This window comes from Mustela nivalis (genome assembly GCF_964662115.1).
Source record: "Mustela nivalis genome assembly, chromosome: 8".
NCBI classification, from domain to species: domain Eukaryota; kingdom Metazoa; phylum Chordata; class Mammalia; order Carnivora; family Mustelidae; genus Mustela; species Mustela nivalis.
The window spans coordinates 14,463,219-14,484,479 of record NC_139027.1 but is presented as its reverse complement, the minus strand read 5'-3'; the positions used below and the strand labels follow the sequence as shown (position 1 = coordinate 14,484,479).

The following is a 21,261-nucleotide window of genomic DNA, read 5'->3' as shown; positions in this document are numbered from 1 at the left end:
GCTGAGACCCCGGCAGAGGGGAAAAGGTGTGGGACATAGCACTGGTGCCAGGAAGGAAGCGATACTAGGAAGATGCGAGAAGATGCAGAAGGAAAGAAAAGGTCCAGTCTCCTCTGCCATCTGTGCCCTGCCGCCCACCACCAACATTATCCTCCTGACCTCGGTCATCATGGCTGTTCCATGATTCTCAGGTTTTTAAGTAAACATTGGTGTCCCCAGGGACTAGGTGGGGGCTCTGAGACTTCAGGTGATGGGATGTTATAATGAAAGCAAATTTCAGACTAGACTCTGCCACCATGGCCTATTTTTAATAGCTAGTAGGCATAAAAACCAGCATCTGAGCCTCTCCACTAAGCCTAGGGCTGCCCCCTTCTTTGTCCTTACGTGTGTCAGCAAGCATTGCATGAAAAGTTCAGTGCCCCAAAGATAAGCCCATGTCCTGTCGGCAGGACCAGCCCACCTTTCGGTCGGATCAGGAGACAGAAGCTTCTGTTGGAGTTGGGGGAGCGGTGGTTGGGGCTCAGAGAGAGACCCCAAACCAAATGGGAACAGACCTAGAGCTCCCGTCCATGGGTGTTATTCAAGTCAAGACATGGGTGCCTGTGCCATCTTTCTAGCCAAACACGTTTCTTGAATATCACTTCACCCATGACACATTATCTAGAACACCTCTTATGCTAACTAGTGAATTTGGGGGATCAGATTCAGATTACTGTGTTTGAAGCTCTTGCTAGCTGCTCCTATGGTGTGTGTGAATTCCTTTCAGTGTTAACTAATCATCCCTAGAGCATAAATTACAATGACTCCTACACAAACATACCATTCCTCCTGTTCGTGGATTGGTGCTTTAAAGTAAATTATAGACAGTGTCACTAGCCCAGGTCCCCCAGCCACAGTCAGGACCACTGACACTTCGGGCTGAATAATGCTTTGTTGGGGGAGCTGTGCTGTGCATAGTAGAACAGAGTCCTTGGCCTGTCCCCATGAGATGCAGTAACACACACCCCCACGTTACGACAACTCAAGATGTTGCTAGATGCTGCCAACTGTTGGGGAAAAAAATCCCTCCTGGTGATTGAACTAGAGCGACCATATATATTGTTCAATCTGGGATGCTTTCTTTTTTAAAAAAAATTTTTTTTAGAGTTTTATTTGTTTGTTTTATTTGTTTGAGAGAGACAGAGAGATCGAGAGAGAAAGAGCATGAGTGGGTTGGGTGGGAGCGGCAGAGGGAAAGGGAGAAGCAGATTCCCCGCTAAGCAGGGAGCCTGATGTGGGGCTCAAACTCAGGACCCAGAGACCACAACCTGTGCAAAAAGGCAGATGCTTAACCGACTGAGCCACCCAGGTGCCCCGTTTTTAGATTTTTAAAAAAAATATTTTATTTATTTATTTGACAGAGAGAGATCGCAGGTAGGCAGGCAGGCAGAGAGAGAGGAGGAAGCAGGCTCCCTGAGGAGCAGAGAGCCAGATGTGGGGCTCGATCCCAGGACCCTGGGATCATGACCTGAGCAGAGGGCAGAGACTTTAACCCACTGAGCCACCCAGGTGCCCCTTTAGATTTTTTATAGTAGATGATTTCAAACGAACTGCTGTAATAGAGTGGTATAATACAGTGGTATAATGAAGCCCCACGTATCCGCAGCAAACCTCGACAATTATGCACTCCGCCAGTCTTGTGTCTTCTCCACTCCTGCCTACTCTCTGCTGCCGGCCCACCCCTCAGCTCATGTGGAAGCAAATGTCAGACAACATTCAGCTATGAATATTGAAATATATATCTCTAAGTGATAAGATCTTTTTTTTAAACCTACCTGCAGTGTTTCTATCATACCTCAACAATTTAAAAAATAATTCCATCATATCATAAAATATCCAGTAAACAAAACCAAGATACTTTTGAGAGAGTAGCAGGGAGTTCATGGAGATAGCAGGTATAAATCGGGACTGTCCCGGAAAACCAGGACGGAGCCAGGCACACGGGAACATTCGGTTTCCCTAAATAGAGCACTTCTAATGCACATGTCTAAAAAGTCATTCTCCTGCTCGATAGCCTCCAAAGGCTCCCCGGTGCTGAAGCACAAAGTGCTGACTCAAGCAGACCCCCAGGGCCCCGTGACAGGTGCCCACGTGCTCTGCCTTATCCTCCCATAGTCCTTCTGCGGCTGCTGCCAAGGTTGTGTCTGCTGAGCAATGCTCCTTGGAACGCCAACTCCTGCTCCCTGCTGCCCAGACGCCTTGCTGGCGCATGGGATGGGGGGCTGTGCAGGGAGGCCCTGGGACTGATCAGAGTGTGCTCTTTGCTCCCTTAAATTCTAGCTGTTCCTTCCAGGCACCTGGATTTGAATGTTGGCAGAAGTAGGATGTTTGATGTTTTCTGTTTAAAAAAGTGCTGGGCTAGAGGTTAGAGGTGCCCGGATTGCTTTTTTGTCTCTTTCCCCCCCTTCTTTCTTTTTAAAAACACAATATCCAGGGTCTGTTTTGCTCTTGTGGGACCAAAATGACTCCCTCCAGATGCCAGGGCCCCTGTCTGTGCTCAGCCATGCCCAGGGAAGGAGCTGTGGCTCCACCGGGCGGGCAGAGGGAGCTGCTGAGACAGGTGGTGCCATCCCCCCCAGTGCAGACGGACAGACAGAAAAGCAGAGTTCAGCTTGCTTGACCAGAGTCAGCCCTGCTGCTTTCTGGGAGGAGCTCCCAGGGAAGGAGTCTTGCCCTCTCTGGCTAGAAGAAGCAGAATCTCTTTCCTCTCTGGCAACCCGAGCTCCCGAGCCAGACTGGCCGGGTGTGACCACCGCCCCATCTCCGTGTGCCTCTACCAATCTCCCGAAGGTTGAATTTGGGGGTTTCCGGAAGAATGCAACTCCAAAGAATGACAGCAAGCCATGCTCCTTGAGAGGAAACGAAACATGACCAGAAAAGTCTTCCAGATCCTGCAAAGGCTTGATCCTCAGTTCTGGCTCACCCCACGTGCCCAGGCCAGGCCAGAGGCCAGCCCTGCAGGTCCCAGCCACTCGTCACCAAGATGCCTTCAAGAACGGCCTGACCATGGTGCTTCCCATTCCTTGGCTTCACCCCAATGAGTTGAGTCTCTCTCTGTCTACCTGTCTGTCTCAATTCCCAGCTAGTGCCTGGCCCAGGCCTTGTGTTGACCTGTGGCCCAGGTCCCGTTTGCCTGGTCTTCCTGGTGGGTGCCCTTCCTTTCCTATAGTCCTTTCCTGCAAACATGTCTTTGTTCATTTATTCACGGCACAAAGATTTATTGAGGATTCGCTATGTGCCAGGCCCAGGAGCCGGTGCTGGGACACAGGTAAGCAGTATACACCAACCCACCCCTGGCCCCGTGGGCTCACATTCAGCCACTGAGATGACTTTTCACACGGGTTTTTGGGACTCCTTCTCTTCTCAAAAGCCCTGGGATTCTCATGAACACAATTCCCCTCTTCCCAAGGGACCAGGTTTACAGACCAAAGGACCTGAAAATAGATGTCTGCTCTAGTCGAGCTACAGAAAGTTGTGTTATCCCCTTACCCTGGAGGGTCGGTGTCTCCAGCCCCTATGATGATACAGGAGAGAAACGTGCCCCATGGCTTTTCTCTGAGGAAAAGAGGCCCGTTCAAGGTGACTCATTCTTTCTATTGGTGGGAACAGGATTGTGTGCGTGTGTGTGTGTGTGTGTGTGTGTGTGTGTGTGTGTGGCAGTGGGGATTTAGGCTTCCAGGAGCAGTCTGGTGAATTCTATGAGGATTTTATATGGCTTCTGAAAGGGTTCTCTGAAGCTTCAACATGGATTTCATTAAGATCTCGTAAGGATTTTATGTTCATCCGCGAGAAGTAGACACGGCTTCCAGAAAGACTCTGAGAGACTTTAACGTGTCAAGTGCCTTGGCCCTGCAGGGTGAGGCTGCTGAGCCGTCCTTCGCTCTCAGCTGTGCCCCACTTGCGGCACACAGATGGGCTTTCACCTCCCCTTCCCCTATAAACTGTAGCATTTTTCTTTTCCGCTGGGTTCCTTCTTTTGCTCTTTACATAACCAATTTAACGAGATGAATTTAAAAAACGAATAAAAGGAAAACCCCAGAGCAAACAGCACATGGGGAGCTTAGCCAAGGACATCTTCTGACATCAAAGGCTCTGAGGCCATTGAAGAGTCTGTGAAGCAAACACACAAGTGCTCTCCCCACCCCCACCCACCGCCTCCCTCCTGGGGCCAGCGGGTACCGAAGGCCAGCGGCTTCTGGATGGCAGACAGAACCCAATTGCCTGCAACGCCCGCCAGCTCCCTTTCCTCAAAACTCTCTAGGATGAGGAAGGAAGGTGGGCAGTCCTCCTGCTGGCCCCACCCCAGCTGGGCCACAGTCCCCAGCTGCAGCTCCTTGCAGGTCCCTGTCCCCTGCAAGCCCCATTGTTCACCCCAGGTGATGGGGACAGCTGCAGACAGGCCTCAGGCCAGGTCAGCCCTGGTGCTGGGGCTGAGGCCGGGCAGGAGGGGCAGGAGGAAGGGCCTGGGCCTGGGGGTGGGCCCTGCTCTGCTTCGCTGGTCCTTCAAGGCCTCCTCCGAGACCCACTCCTCCGCCTGTGGCTCAGTTCCAGCGGGCTGAGCGCTGCTTTTCCTTTCATCTGACTTTGTTCCTTCCAGGGCCACTGCTGGAGCAGGGTTTTCTGTGATGATGGAAGTGTTCTCAGCCCGCACTACCCAGCCCATCACCCCCGACCAAAGGTGGCTTGTTGAGGGCTGGCAATGTGGCTAGTGTGGAATGGAATGGAATTTTATGTTTTGCTTAATTTTAATTAGTGTAAATACAAATTGTCCAATGTGGCTAGTGGGCAACTGAATGGACAGTGTGACTCTTTTTTTTTTTTAAGATTTATTTATTTGAGCAAGAGAGAGCATCTACACATGCGCCAGTGGGGGGAGGGGCAGAAGGAGAGAATCCTCCGGCTGACTCCCTGCCAACCCTAGAGTCCCAGTGGGGCTCCATCCTATGACTTGTGAGATCATGACCTGAGCCAAAACCAAGAGTCCCACGCCCCAGTGAACTGAGCCCCCCGGGAGCCCCCTCACATGGACAGTGCTGCTCGTGGGCCGTGCCTTCTTGGGTCCGTTGACATTCTCCTTCTCATAATGTCCCCCACGGGTCTGTGATAGCCCCTCAGCAGGGCCAAGGCTGACTCCCATTCTGCCCTCCTAAGCGTCTCTGGGCTACTGTTGGGCCCGAGCACCAACTACCCCATCTCTGAAACCAGCAATAAAGTCATATTTCAGAGCATGTCCATGCCAGCCTTTGGGGAGATTTCCTACCCTCAGCAGAAGGCCAGCAGGAATCCAGCATCTCCACCCCATTGTGAGGTCACAGGGACCCCACTGAAGCCCTGTAAAATCCCCTGTTAGAGACCTGCAACATTTCTGTAGGAACTTAGCAAGGACCCCACTCGCAATGGAGCATTTTCGTGTATCCCTGGATACTCCACCTGGAACGAGCTGGCTTCTGTCTGTGTGTCTCAGCCCTTGTAGTGGTCATTCAAGGCCAAGTTCAAGGTCACTTTCCCAACTGATTGTGAGGTTTTACTCTCTTGTTCTTTGCAACTTCACTCGCCCGCTGCATATCCCTTTCTTAAAACTTCTGTCGGTGTCCCCGGTGGGATGGAATTTCTCGGCTCCCGCCACTGTGGGGGCACAGCCCAGGCCTTCCACCACCCCTGCACACCATGGCAGGACTTCCGGGCAGCACAGTCACCCTGCCCCCACGGGGTGAGGTGTGCTCAAGAATGGGCTGCCCCTGCTGCCTTCTCTCCCTGCAGGCCCAGGGGCATCTGTCCCACCTGTCGGCATCTTTGTCACCTGCTCCTTCCGCACAGGCGCCCATGCATCCCAAAGCAGCAGAACCCTTGTGGCATCACCTCAGGGCTGGGCCGCCCATGTAGGTCCTCTCTCCTTCAGTCTGCTTCATGCTTTGTCACCTGGGCCTTAAGGTAGTTAACTGCTAGGCTAACTATAACTGGGCTTTCATAAAGTTCTTTATTTCAGGAAAATAAAATGAAACAAAACTCTTTCCAGTTTGTGTCTCTAACCCTTATGTCCACACGGCTTTAAATGTCACACAGCCCCGGGGACCGACAAGGTCACATCCCCCATGGCACTGTGTTCTCTCCGCCCCTTAGCCAAAACCCCCAGGCCCCAGAGGCTTCCCTTTTTTCACAATATCACCTCCCCAAATCAATAAAAGGGGAAAAGAAAACCTTTGGGCAAACCTACTCACTGAAAAGGATACCCAGAGGTCTGCCAAAGAAACTCACTGTCAGACTTGCCCAGAGAGTCTGTTTGGGGGGACCCTTCCCATTCCTCCCTATATATTTGGGATCCCACCAAGCAGGGAGCCCAATGCAGGGCTCGATCCCAGGACCCTGGGATCATGGCCCAAGCCGAAGGCAGATGCCTAACGATTGAGCTAACCAGGTGCCCCTTTTATTCATGTTTTAAATTGAAATAGAGTTGTTTTGCACAATGTGACATTAGTTTCAGGTGTACAACATAGTGATCTGACACGTCTGTGCGGTAAGCAGTGTTCACCACTAGGGTAGCTTCTGTCTGTCACCACGCCGTGCTACAGTAGTACCACCGGCTACAGTCCCTGTGCTGTACAGAGTTTCCTCAGCGCTGTCTAGTCTACTAACAAACCCATCAAAGGCATTCCTCATTTCTGCTTGTGTTTTTGATCTTCAGCATTTCTTTTGGTTCTTAGAATTTCCATATCTCTGTACATTGCCCATCTGTTTTTGCCTGGTGTCTACTTTATTCATTAGCGTCGTCAACATCTTAATTATAGTTGCTTTAAATTGCTGCTTGGAGAATTCCAACATTCTAGCCACGTCTATTCTGATGCTTGCTCTGTCTCTTCAAAGTATGTTTTGTTTTGTTGCCTTTTAGTATGCCTTGTAACTTTTTCTTGCTAGCTGTACATGATGTATTAGATAAAAGAAATGGCTTTAAGTAGGTCTCTAGTGATGTGGTTGTGAGGTATGGAGTGACGGGAACGTTCTATGGTCCTGGGATTAAGTCTCGGTCTTTCAGTGAGCCTGTGCTTCTGGGCTGTGAGCTTCACAAGTGTTTCTCCATTTTTCCTCCCCGCTTAGGTGGGACAAGATGACTAGACTGGGTTAAGCTGGGTATTTCACTTCCTCTAGGTCAGTTAGGCTCTGACAAAACCCCAGCAGGTTATGTTCTACTTAACTAGTTTCCCCCAGGGTAGGACTTGTTATGGAGAACTTTCAAAATGGTTCCTTTCCCCTCTCCCTGTGGAACCCCGGAGCCCTTGGAGATGAAACTCACAAAAGTGCCCCTCCCCCCGGGACTGGGTCCCCTGTTGTTCTCCCCTCTCGACCTTGTCTTCACTGAGCCTCCAGCCATCTGCCCATCCCCATTCCGGTTGCCTTGCCCAGCATTGGCTCCGGTGGCGGTCTCTGCCCCCTGCCACCTGCAACGCATTCACCCATCACTCTGCTGGCTCTGGGGGCAGCGGTTTGCTCAGTGCCCCACCTTGCTGAGCGGTCTAAGAAGACGTGTTGTGTTCTCAGTTTGTCCAGTTTCTGACTTGCTGTTAGGAATGGCGACTTGTAGCTTTGTACATGTTGGACGGGAAAGAGGAAGTGCCCTCACCAGTTTATAGACACACATTTTCATATATGTACATTTCCCCCCTGCGAAAATTGTCTGTAGGTTTCATCAAGTGCGCCAATAACTCTGAGTCCTGTGTCATCAGGCCAGGTGGTGGGTAGAAGGGAGGCTTGGTTTGGGAGCCATGGCTTAGAGTTCTCACCTGATTCCAAATTACTCTGTGAACTGGAAAAGCCACTTTACTCAAAGCCCCTCTCTAAAACAGGACCATAGCCCCTGTCTTGTGTGGTGAGTTAAAAAACATGTTCACAGTCATGGTCACCCATTGATTTGACATGCTTCCCATCCAAAGGCAGAATCTAATCGTCCTCCCTTCATTACTGGGGGGGATTTGATGACATGCTTGCAATGCAGAGAGGCAGAAATGATACTGTGTATCATTCTAGACTCTAAATTCTAGATTCTAGTTTAGAAAAGGGGATATGGTGTCTGCCTAGCTTTCTCTTGCCCGGGAGCCCTGAGCCCATGTAGAGTCTGGCTACCCGGCAGCTGCTGCGGAGAGAGGTGTGTGTGAGGAGTCCCAGCTGTTCCTGCCCCCAGCTGCTGGCTCTTCCCAGGCCAGAACCAGGCATGCGAGTGGCCTCAGACGATGAGTGGACGCAGTCTTCCAGCTGATGCCAAGTGGAGCACAGATAAGCAGGCAGAATTAGATGATAACCAACACCCTGCCTATCTCCGAGGGACGTTGTAAACACCGCTTAGCACAATCCCTTCCACGTGGTAGGCACTCAATGAAGCTAAATACGGGTGATCTGGAAACTGGGTGGGTGTGAGCCGTTGTTGGTCACGTGACAGGATGATCTGCTTCCTCCTGCTGGGAGTTCGGTTTAGCTAAGTTGCTCTGGGTTTTTTGGAGGCGCAAAGTGTCCATCGCCCCAGCCCAGCCAATCAGCTGGTTCGTTGAGGGGGGGGGGGCATGCATCCCCAGGACAGAATTAGGGCCGTGGGATAAGTGTGGAGAGGGAGGGTGTTCTCTGTCCTGTTGGCCTGACTCACGACAGGCTGCCCAGGAAAGGGTGGGGAGCGCGAGGTGGGCCTGGGAGCAGTGGGCTGGGGCTGGGTTGGGTGATGGGCGTCCCCTCAGAATCCACAGTCTGCCCTTTGGCCCTTTGGGGTCTGTCCCCAGCCCCTGAGGCCGGGGCCTCCCCTCTGTGCCTCCTAGACCGGCTCTGCATTCCGTTAGCCTTGCCCCCCTGCAGATCTGTTTGCTGCTTCTAATCCCCACAACCTGGAGGGCACCGTGTTTCACTTACATTGTAACCGAGAGCTGAGTACACAAGCTGGCAAGAGTGTGACATCGTCAGAGCGTCTCACCACATAGCAGGGTCCAAGGCATGGGCTGGCTATGAAATGAAAAGGCCCCACGAAAAAGGCTCCCCGGGCTGGTGGCAGAAGGTCCAGAGCGGGAATCCTCAAGCTGGCCCCGTCCCCCACCTTCCCAGTGGGCAGAGGAGACCCTGAGGGCAGCATTTGACCTCAGGCCAGTTTTGAGGTCCCTGCCTGCTCTGAGCCGTGCATTCCATGATCCGATCCCTTGGCAGTAACCTGCCCAGCACCATGAGTCCTGTAGGACGGGGATCCCGGGGCTGGGCTCGCCACCGGCTCCCCACGCACTGATGGGCCGGTCTTCTGGATCCCTCGCTCAGTCACAACTGTCTCCCCGCCTGTCTCATCCCACCCGCCACAGTCTGATATCAGTTCTGACTGCTGTTTCCCTGGAAAGGGTTTTTCCCAGACCCAGAACTCAGAATCCACGTCAAAAGCTCCCCAAGAACAGGCGGAATTGTCTGGGGGCACTGAACCTTAAAGGAAGTGGCCTGGCTGCCCCCTGCCCCTCCGCCAGCCTGCACTTCCTAACAGACCCAAAGCTTTACAGCAGGAAGGCCTGCCCACCAGGCCTCTGGACCCTGGGCCCTGGCTGCTCCCTCTGCCTGCCCGCCCTGTGCCTGGATATCTGCCCGGAGCAGATGTGACTTAACCTGCTGCCGGAGAAATAGCTGTGAACATTAACCATCAACAGAAAAGCAGCCCCTCCGGCCCAGGATCGGGCTGTTGGCCGAGCACCCTGCGGCTGGGGCGGTCTCCAAGCCGAGCCGGGGGCTCTCCCATGCGCACAGCTCTCTCCATCTCCCCAGAGCCCCCGACACGAGATGTCCTGGCCTGAGATCATGGAGCTACTCTGACAGAGAAACAGGCCACCCTTGTGCCGTGGGACCCCGCCGTGCCTCAGCGTTGCTCCCAGGCCAGGAGGGCCCGGAAGCCGCACGTTCCAGAGGCAGGGGTGGCATCTTTCTGAGCGCCGGTGCGGGCCGGAGCTGGAGCCGCAGGAGCGCAAGTCGATGGTCTGAAATGAGAGGGAAGCCAGGAGCATGGGGGACGACGTTCCTCTGGCCGTGGTGCGCCCAGAGATTGTGAGGACACCCTAGCCCTAACCCTGGCTCTCAGGAGCACGGACTTGACAGTGGGGATGGTGGGCGCAGTCCCTCGCCTCTGGAGAACAGCTGCTGGGCGGGTGGGGGGCTCTCCTGGGTCCTCTGGTTCTTCCACTCCTGGCCCACCTCCTGCCTGGAGCTACCACACAGTTTCCGGGGCGGGGGGCGGAGTTGGGGGGTACCTGATAAGCTGGGCAGGGTTTGCTGGTCACAAGTCCCAGGGCTCCTGTCTGCCCGCTTGCTCTGCTGTGCTGGGGACAGAGGCTCTCAGAGCCTATTGCCTTTAGTTGGAAAGGGAACTCATGCCCCGACTCAGGAGACCAGGAACATGAGCTGGGCAGGCCGGTGGGGCCCCCTGTGTTCCTGTGTCCCCAAGTTGTGGGCTGGATTTTTTTCTTTCTTCCCACGTTGTGCACACTCCCCTTGCTGGGGCTCAACAAACACCTTATCCCTGGCACACGCCAAGGCTGGGGTAGTAAATGGGTCATTGAACTCATGGTGAAGACAGAGGCTCTGAGCGCAGTTTCACACAGACTCCCAGGTGGCCTGTCGCGGGAACACGCAGGAACTACTGACCCGGGAGAACCGTAGTGGTGGGATCTGAAGCCTGACTCCCGCCCTCGGGGCATCTTTAAAGTGAGACCAGATGGAATGCAAGAGCTGGCCACACAAGCCAGCGGTCAGGGGACAAGGGGCCAGTGTCCTGCCACAAGGGAGAAGGGCAAAGAGCCTGAGGGCCATGCCAGGGAACAGAAGAGAGAGGCCCAAGGGGGTGGGGGCTGCGATCTGCAAGAGGGGGTGCTTGAGAAGAAAGGGTGAGTGGAAAGGGGCCACAGCAAACCCCCTTTTCCAACCAGGCTTCCTTAGGGGCTGGTAGACATCACGCAGACATAGGGGCCCACATTTGCTTGAGGGCTCCCTGGAAGGGCCCGATGGACACAATAACGATTAAGACCATTAACAGCTGATGGGGGGGCTGGACCCGGGGAGTTGGCGTGCACGTCACACACACACACACACACACACACACACACACACACACCCCGCTGGGGTGACATACGCTGCAGACAGAAGCCCTGAGCAGAGCGGGCAGTCATCGTGTACTGACTGTGTCTCCGTGGAGCCACCAAGGAAGAAGAGGAGCTTTCTGCCGCGGGGGGCTTCAGTCTGTCTGGGAAGGACACACCCCCACACCCCCACCCACAGGCCAGACACCCAGGGGAGCAGCAGTGCATGAGTAAGCCCGGGGCGGTAGCTGTGTCACCCTTGTCTGTGGTGTGAGTAATGGGGCCGAGCAACGCCGTGGGACCCACAGAAGGCATTCTGGACTCAGGAATCTCTCTCCTCTTGGCCTGGCGTGAATCACAGCCACCATTTTCCAGATAAGAGGATGCACAGAATTTCGAGGTCATTCTCCCTAGAGACGGTGATTGTCCTGCCGTCTGGAGGGAGTCCCATGGAAATCCAGCTTTCCTACAGTCTAAGTGGCAGGCAGCCTCGGTCCCCAGGAGCTCTGGAGGGTTGAAGTCGGGGGGTCTGCCGTAGAGTACAGACGTGCTGAAGGAGAGGGAAAGCCGGGAGTCCAGGCCCGTGTACTCACAGCACTGTCCTCCGGTCCGGCTGCTGGGGGTAGTTGTGGGAACGACCAACGAGCTGGCCTGTCGTCCCAGACACTGACTGCCTGAAACTCTTGGCTTGACGTGTCCCCCACGCCCTCAAAGAGCTGAGGCAGCAAATGGAAGTGATGAGGCATGTTTTGCTGTAGTTGGCACTGTGTGTGTGTGTGTGTGTGTGTGTGCGCGCGCGCGCGCAACCGCACACATGCACGTGTACTTGGGGGTCAGATCTTGCTCTGCATGGCCAGGTAGGGTGGTGAACATACAAGTTTCATATCCGGAGATCCTGGGGCTTTGGGAGCACACGGGCCAGGCTTGTGCCCTTCTATGGACAGAAGAGCTTCCCTGGCTTGGCTCGGGGTAGACAGGGAGGGGGAGGAGGTGAGGGAAGGATGCGTCCAGCCCAACACTCATAAAACCTCTTTGTCTGAGTGTTTATGGGCCCAGGTCCCCGCGGGAAGCCTTTAAAGTCGCACAGGAGACTCCTGTGTGTTCATAAGATCCTTGTTGTCTATAGCATGCTGCTCCAGCAACACCTCCCTCCCAGGCCACCTGGTCCCTCCCACGTCACGGCCGCTGGGAGGTGGGGAAGCAGGGGACTGGAGAGTCCATCCCAGGGTTGGGGGGAAGTGGAGGCCAGGGGTGCAGTGTCCGGACTGAGAGCTGCTTCTGGCCGGCGAGGGTTCTCCAGCCTGGCAAGGAGCCTCCCCGTTCCTTCATCTTCTGCCCGACTCCCTGGTGGAGGGCAGGCTGGTGACATCCAGCTCCTCCTCATTCCAGGGAAAGCGGGTGAAAAGGGGGTTGCCAGACAAAGCAAAGATTGCTCAGTTAGATTTGAATTTTAGGTGAACAACAGGTAATTTTTTTTTTTAGCACAAGTATGTCCCAAACACTGCATGGGAAGTGCTTATACTAAAAAAGTAATTCTTTGTTTATCAGGAATTCAAATTTAATTCAGTGTCCTCTGATTTTATTTGTGGAATCTGGGAACTTGAACTTGAACTTGAAGGGAACCACAGTTTCTGTCCCAAGTTGTTGAGAGCGCCCCTTCTTAGCAACAGGTGAGACTTTGCATACATTATTTCCTTTAAACCTCACCATTATCCCACAACCCAAATTTGGATGATGTTTGCCATATCTTTTGCATACCACTTGTATTGTTTTTTTTTTAAATCTTATTATGTCAGCCAGCCAACATATAGTACTTATAGTATTCTTTACTTCTTTATTTAGATCAATTTCTTTTTAAAATTTTATTTATTTTTAAAGATTTTATTTATTTACTTGACATAGAGAGAGAGCGAGCACAAGCATGGGAACAGCAGAGAGAGAGGAAGGGTCCCTACTGAGCAGGGAGCCTGACGTGGGGCTCGATCCCAGGACCCTGGGATCATGACCTGAGCTGAAGGCAGATACTTACCTGACTGACACACCCGGGCATCTCCAATTTCCTTAAAAAAAAAAAAAAAAAAAAAGTCACTTACTTTTAAATTTTTTTTTTAAAGATTTTATTTATTTATCAGAGGGCGGGGGGAGAGAGCAAGCACAGGCAGGCAGAATGGCAGGCAGAGGCAGAGGGAGAAGCAGGCTCCCCGCTGAGCAAGGAGCCTGATGTGGGACTCGATTCCAGGACGCTGGGATCATGACCCGAGCTGAAGGCAGCTGCTTAACCAACTGAGCCACCCAGGCGTCCCAAATTTTTAAACTTTTATTTAAATCCGCTTACTTTTAAAACAAATTATATCCAGTAGCACTTGATATAAATAGCTGCACAATTAAGTGCAATGTTATTGTTATGTTGTCTGCTCGATACCATCATGTAAGGGGAGACTGGAGGCAGGGGTATTCCAATGTATTTTAACCACTGTCTGAGAGGTTCCAGGCTCACTGTGACTGACCCTGGTGATCTACAGCCTTCTCACCCCTTCTTTCTTGCTGGAAGAACCCTCCTCCTCCGAGGGGGATAAACATACTATACTTTTCCCAGCCTCCCTTCAGCCAGTGTGGCATTATGGCCCAGCTATGGTCCCTGAAATCTGAGTGAAATCTCCCGGGAGCTTCTTGGAGAGATTTATTTCTCTGTTTAAAAAATAAACAAACCCCGGAAATAACCTTAATGCCCATGAAAGAATGAATGGATAAAGAAATGCAGTCTATACATACAACATACAATGGAATATTATGCAGCCTTAAAAAAGGAAGGGAATCCTGTCATTGGCTATAACGTGGGTGAATGTTAAGGGCATTAGGATAAGTGAGATAAGCCAGGCACCAAAAGACAAATACTGTGAGATTCCAGTTATATTTTTATGAAATATCTAAAGTAGTCAAATCCTTAAAAACAGAAAATAGAACAGTGGCTGGGAGTCGTTAATTCAGTATAGTGTTTCAGTTCTGCAAGATGATAAAGCTCTGAGAGTTGTTGAACAACAATGCATTCACTAGTGTACTATACACCTAAGAAGGGTTAAGATGATGAATTTTGTTATAGATATTTATTACCATAATAAAAAAAAATTCGAATTAGATGGTGGTGACGGTTGTATGACCTTGTGACCCACTGAATAGTTTGTCTTGAAATGGTTATTTTATGGGAATTTCACGTCAATAAAACATTGTGTGTGTGTACGTGTATATGCCTCAAAATAAACAAACAAAGGGCGTCTGGGTGGTGCCATTGTTTAAGTATCTGACTCTTGGTTTTGGCTCAGGTTATGTTCCCAGGATTGTGGGATCAAGCCCTGCATCAGGCTCCATGCTCAGCCCGAGTCTGCTTGAGAGTCTCTCTCTTCCTCTTCCTCTGCCCTCCACTTGCTCCTGCTCTTTCTCTCTCTCTCAAATAAATAAGTAAATCTTTAAAAATAAATATGTCACACAAACTGAGGGTTTTGCAGGGGAGGGGGGTGGGGGGTTGGGTGAGCCTGGTGGTGGGTATTAAGGAGGGCATGGAGCACTGGGTGTGGTGCATAAACAATGAATTTTGAAACACTGAAAAGAAATTGAATTAAAAAAACAAAAACCAATAAATTGCAACTTAAGCTACTCTTAATGTCTTTAAATAACATTGAATTATATGTCTTAAAGTATAAAGACCTAATGTACACGTCTTTATAGATACATACTAATCCTGGCGCAGGGGCAGCCATTTTGTAGCTGCAAAGGGACATGCCAAAGAACCAAGCCAATGAGAAGATGAAGAAAGATGAGAAGAACATGGGCCTTCGATGACTTCACTGCGCTGTTGAACTTCTCTGGAATTGTGTTTCCCTGTAAGGTTACATGAGGTAATGCATTTTCCTCATTGTTTTATTTACTTTTAATCTGAGTGTTTGATTATAGCAACAAAAGCATCCCAGCTTAAACAAGTACTAGAGACTTTCTTTTTACGTAATCAGAACTGAAGGAGAAAAAAATGAAAAAGGAATACATTTATCAGCAGGTAATTCATCATTATTTAAGGGCATATCCACACACTATGTAAAATAACCTATTATACCACCCAATATCTCCCATAAAATAGGCATTCTACAACTTGGGGCACTCTGTAGAATTATTATCTCTATTTTTTGGATGAGAAAAATAACAATGGTCACAAAGTTAAATTGCTGAATAACCTTTATTTACTAAAGAAACCTGAATTTGTATGGTACAGTTGAAGCTAGTATTTCAGGTGAGGAAGAGCGAGGCAGTTTCTAGCCCAAGGCTTCGTTCGCTCTAGAGGCTCTCTGCCTACTTCCCTCTGACACCTCCACACTGGCCTCCGGGATAGTCATTCTCTACTCTCTTAGATGCTCCTTCCCTCAGGCTCCTGACTCAGCCAACATGGGCTGGGGCTCTTCCCAACAGCATGATGAATCCTGAATGAGACAAACACAGGAACAATGCAGGTGAGTGTGGCACACACCATCAAGCCCCTCCAGCACACTTCTGATTCAGAGAAGTAGACTCACAGCATTCTTGCTTCCCAGGCCATCCCTTCCCGCATGCTGCCTTATATGGCGGCTGCTTTAGGAGTCATTGGCCAGGTCCCTCAATTCCTGCTGTAGGCCTGCCTTCCCAGAGAGGGTGTCACCCCGCACTCTAGGGCTTGAGGGCTGGTCTCCTTCATCCCTGGACCCTTTTGCTGCCTAACCTAGGGATTTGATTCAAATCAGGCTTTCCCACACTCACCTCTCACCTCGTCTTCCAGAGTGGTCAGTCAGGGGTCTGGTCCCCACTATCAATGCCATGGTGTAATCATCCTTTTAGTGATCATGGCATCCACTTAGCAGGTTGGATCCTAGGGCCTACATATAGTAGGTCTTGGTCACAGAGATGGGTAGATGTGCAGGCCTGGCTTGGGAGAGATAAGCTGTAAAGCAAATGGAACCCAGCGGGGCAGGGGAGAGGAAGGGAGGGGAGGAGGGTGTGGGGTGCTGTAGTTGAGTCTTCTTAGAGCCTCACTGAGGGAGGCCAAGTTAAATAAAGCCATCAGCTGGGGCTCCACTCATCAAGTGGAAGAGAGACCCCTCAGCTTTGCTGCCCTTCCCACCCTCCATTCCAGAGCCTTCTAGGCTGTTCCAGGCACTTGAGGGGACAGAGGACCTGCATGTGGCCCTGGGCTTCACTCTCTGAACTCTAGTCCTTCCCAAAAATGTTCCTACATGTATCCTATGGGAACATACACATGGAAAGATTTTGTTCCTACATGATTATGACCAATTTGAAAATATTACGCGAGAAAAGATCCTCTTCACAGCACAATGAAAACTCACGACATATTTAGGACTAGTCCTAAGAAAAAACCGAGATAGGTGCTCAGGTGGCTCAGGGGATTAAGCCTCTGCCTTCAGCTCAGGTCATGATCTTAGGGTCCTGGGATCGAGCCCTGCATCTGTCTCTCTGCTCCGCAGGGAGCCTGCTTCCCCCTCTCTCTCTGCCTGCCTCTCTGCCTACTTGTGATTTCCATCTGTTAAATAAATAAATAAAATCTTAAAAAAAAAAAAAAGGAAAAGAAAAACAATGAGGGACTTATGGGGAGAAATCCATAAAACTTAATAACAGACAAAAAGAAGATTCAAATAAAGGGAGATATATACTATAAATGGAAATCTCTATATTATGAAAATATCCACTGTAGAAATTATCTATAAATTCAGTACAATTCCAATAGCCATCTCACTGGGATTTCTAGTTAAAATGGACAGTTTTAGTATTATTCACATGGAAGAAAAGATGCAGAAGAAAAAGAAGAATAGGGAAGGGAAAAGTATCCTGCCAGGTATCAAAACATCCTATAGTTATAAAAACAGCATAACAATAAATAGACAAATAGACCAGTGGAATAGAACAGTGAGTGCAGAAACAGACCCATGAACATAGGAACTTAGTATATGATAAAGTTGGTATTTTAAATGAGTGAAAAAATACTCAATTAAAAACGTTGAGAGAAATGAGTAAAAAAAAAAAAAAAAATGGAAATCAAGTTTGCATCCTACTCCACACCATTCAACATTTAAAAAAAAGAACTCTAGAGTACTTAAGGAATGAAACATTTTTTGAAAACTACAAAAGAACAGAAAAAAATATAGGAGATTATTTTTATGGTTCTGTGGTCAGGAAAGCTTGTGAAACAACTATGATTTTTTTGTAGATGGAGACGAATTATTCTAAAATTTATACGGAAATGCAAAGGAACTGGAGTCGCTAAAAGAGTTTTGCAAAAGAAAAGATGAAGTAAGCATTAGTCTACCCAACTTTGCAGGTGTTATACAGCCACAGTAATGAACCCTGTGGGTTGTTGGTGTGAAGGACACAGATTGGTGGGACAGAGCAGAGAACCCGGAAGAAGACCCACACCTATGCCCAACTCCGTTTCGATAAAGTAGCAAAAGTAACCCACTAGAGGAAGGACAACCCTTGAAACAAAAGGTGTGGAACATTCAGACAATCCAAACACACAAAAACGTGACCCTCGATCTAGACCCCATAGCCTGTATAAAAATTAACTCAAAATGGATCATAAACTTAAATGTGAGACATAAAACTATAAAACTTTTTAGAAAAACAAACGAACATGGGAGAAGAATCTTTGGAATTTGGGGCTCAGCAGAGTTCTTGGCCTTGACACCAAAAGCACTCTCCGTAAGAGGAAACATTGATTAAATTGGACTTCATCAAAATCTAAAACTTTTGCTTTGTGAAAGGCCTAGGAAAGAGGATAGAAAAATAAACTGTAGGGGTGCTCGGGTGGCTCAGTGGGTTAAGCAGCTGCCTTCATCTCAGGTCATGATCTCGGGGTCCTGGATTTGAGCCCCCTGCTCAGCAGGGAGTCTGCATCTCCTTCTCCCTCTTCCCCTCCCCCGTCGCTCATGCTCTCTCCATAAATAAATAAAATCTTGAAAAAAAAAAGACCAATCTTGCAGATTGGTTGTGGTGGTGGGGAGGATATTTGCACAACACTTATCTCATAAAGGACTATCACCTAGGGGTGGCTCAGTGGATTAAAAGCTCTGCCTTCGGTTCAGGTTATGATCTCAGGGTCCTGGGATTGAGACCCATATCGGGCTCTCTGCTCAGCAGGGAGCCTGCTTCCCCCCACCCCCCTGCCTGTCTCTCTGCCTGCTTCTGATCTCTGTCCAATAAATAAACAAAATATTAAAAAAAAAAAAGGACTATCACCTAGAATACATAAAGCCCTTTCAAAACTGAGCACTAAAAAAACCCAACCCATTAAATTAGTTCGTGGGCATAAGACATGAACTGATATTTTACTGAAGAGAATATTCTTGTGGCAAATGAACATATGAAGAAAATCTTCAACATTCTGAGCCATACAGAAATGCCAGTCACACACCTATCAAAATAGCTTTAAGGAAACACAGTGACAACCTCAACTTCCGACAGGGATGAGAAGAACTTGGATCGCCTCTACTTTGCAGTGGGGATGTAACATGGTCTAGCCACTGGGAGACAGTTTGGTGGTTTCTTCAAAAACTAAACCTGGAACTGTCATTCAACCTAACAATTTTGTATTTCTGAATGATCTGTACACAAACGTCCCTAATAATTTTATGTGGAATAGCCCCAAACTGGAGATGACCCAGATGTTCTTCCACAGATGAAGGGTAAGCAAAGCAGATGCCTTCCATCCTGGAATGACCGTGTCTCAGCAATAACAAGGAGCAGACTATTGCTACCCAAGACAACTGGAATGATTCTCTGGGGAATTATGTTGAGTGAAGAAAGCCAATTCCCAGAGGGGAATTGGAATATTGGGTGATTCCTTTTATAGAACATTCTTGAAATGACAAAATTGGAGAAATGGAGAACAGATTAGTGGCCTCCAGAGTTCAAAATAGGGCAGCGGGGTGGGGGGTAAGGGGTGGGGGTAGGAGATTGAGAATTCCATGTGGCTCTAAAGGGAGAACAAGGGGGCTCCTTGCATGGAGGGACTTGTCTGGATCTTGACTGCCCCAGTGTCAATGTCTAGGCTGTGGTACTACACTACAGTTTCGCAAGCGGCTACCACTGCGGGAGAGTGGGTAAGAGAGGTACAAGATCCTCCCGTATTATTTCTTTCAACCACATGTGAATCTACAATTACCTCAAGATCAAAAGTTGAATTAAAACAACTACAAAAGAGGAAGGCTCGGCTGGCTCAGTCAGCGGAGGGTACAACTCTTGATGTCGGGGCTGTGAGTTCAAGCCCGGTGCTGGGTGGAGAGACTACTTAAGAAAAAAATAAAATATTTAAAAACAACAACGGGGGGGGGGGGCGCCTGGGTGGCTCAGTGGGTTAAGCCACTGCCTTTGGCTCAGGTCATGATCTCAGGGTTCTGGGATCGAGTCCCACATCGGGCTCTCTGCTCAGCAGGGAGCCTGCTTCCTCCTCCTCTCTCTCTGCCTGCCTCTCTGCCTACTTGTGATCTCTCTCTGTCAAATAAATAAATAAAATATTTAAAAAAAAATAAAAATAAAAACAACAATGGTTACAAAAGAATTAGAGAAAAACACAAGATATTGTTTTTATGGATTTGTGACAGGGAAAGCTTGTGAGACAAGATACTCCACACAGAAGCCATTGAGGAAGGGATAGCCGTAAACTCAACCACATCGGAAAACACCATCACCGAGACTGAAAACCAGCAACCAACGGGGGTGGGGGATGGGGGGGGAATACTTGCAACGGTTACAATGTGTACACAATTAATATTAAGAAATATACGTATAGCATAAATCAGTATGAAAAAGCAAAGTGCACAAGGAAACAGTGCAAGGGATACGAAAAGACAAAGTCACAGAAGGAGAAATCCAAATGGTGAAGAAACATAGGGAAGGGGGTAATAGCTCAGAAATGAAGGAAACGGAAAGAAAAAGAGCGAGAGACCACTTTTTATTTAACAGATAAGCAAAACAAAGTGTGATTGGTGTAGGGCTGACGAAGATGTGGGCTGTTCTCATATTCTGGTGGTGGGAATATAAATTAGGAGAATTACTTTGGAGGGCAATCGAAAGAATCTGTTAAACTTTGAGAGGCACTTACCTTGCAATCCAGTAAATCTGCTTCCTGGTACATTCTTAGGGCAACAGTCCTGTGTACCCAAGGCAGCAGGTAAAGGGCTTTCCTGTGGAAACTGGAAATGGCCTCAGGGTCCATCCCTGGGGGAATGGTTACACAAGGTCTGGCGCCTCAGTTATATGAAATACTGTACACATAGCCCATCAGAAGTAGTAAAAGCAAAGCTGCCGAATCACAGAGAGTGAGAGATAACGATTCATGTAAACCCACACACGGTTCCTGGAGGTTATTTTCATTTTAAGTTCATGACCACAAACCTCAAATGATCATGCCACACAGCCTGGTAATCCTAAAATGTTTCCCTCCTAAGTTTATTTTTTCTTTCTAAAATCATTATTTTGTATCTTCTCCCTTCTCACCTCTCCCACAACCCCTACCCACTTTATATCCAGCTGGTGACCTTGGTTAACACTTCAACTGAAAAAAAAAATTAAAAATAGAATTACCATATGATTCAGAAACCCCACTTCTGGGTAGATGTCCAAAAGAACAGACAGTAGGATCTTCAAAGGTTATTAGCATGTCCATGTTCATAGTGGCATTATTATTATTATTTTTAAAGATTTTATTTATTTATTTGACAGAGAACACAAGTAGGCAGAGAGGCAGGCAGAGAGAGAGGGGGGGGGAAGCAGGCTCCCTGCGGAGCAGAGAGCCCGATGCGGGGCTTGGTTCCAGGACCCTGAGATCATGACCTGAGCCAAAGGCAGAGGCTTTAACCCACTGAGCCACCCAGGCGCCCCCAGAGCAGCATGATTGACAGCAGCCCAAAGGTGGGAACAGCCTAACTGTCCACCAGCAGATGAATGTGTAAGAAAAAAGTGGCATATACATATCATGACATACTATTCAGCCTTAAAAAGGAAGGAACTTATGACACATGCTCCAATGTGGCTGAAGGAACTTTGAAAGCGTGCTGCCAGGTGAAATAAGCCAGACGCAAAAGGGCCGATCGTGGGTGATCTCACGTACCCGAGGTAC

At 49.3% G+C, this 21,261-nt stretch overlaps 1 long non-coding RNA gene across 1 annotated transcript; it reads right to left on the bottom strand.

Moving 5' to 3' along the window:
• Nucleotides 1-15,283: 15,283 nt before the first annotated feature.
• Nucleotides 15,284-20,294, bottom strand: LOC309872319. Its single transcript, XR_014315776.1, has 3 exons — nt 20,245-20,294; nt 15,891-16,052; nt 15,284-15,577 (listed from the first exon to the last, which is right to left on the bottom strand). It is a non-coding gene; the product is annotated as an uncharacterized lncRNA (long non-coding RNA).
• Between the last annotated feature and the right edge of the window lie 967 nt (nt 20,295-21,261).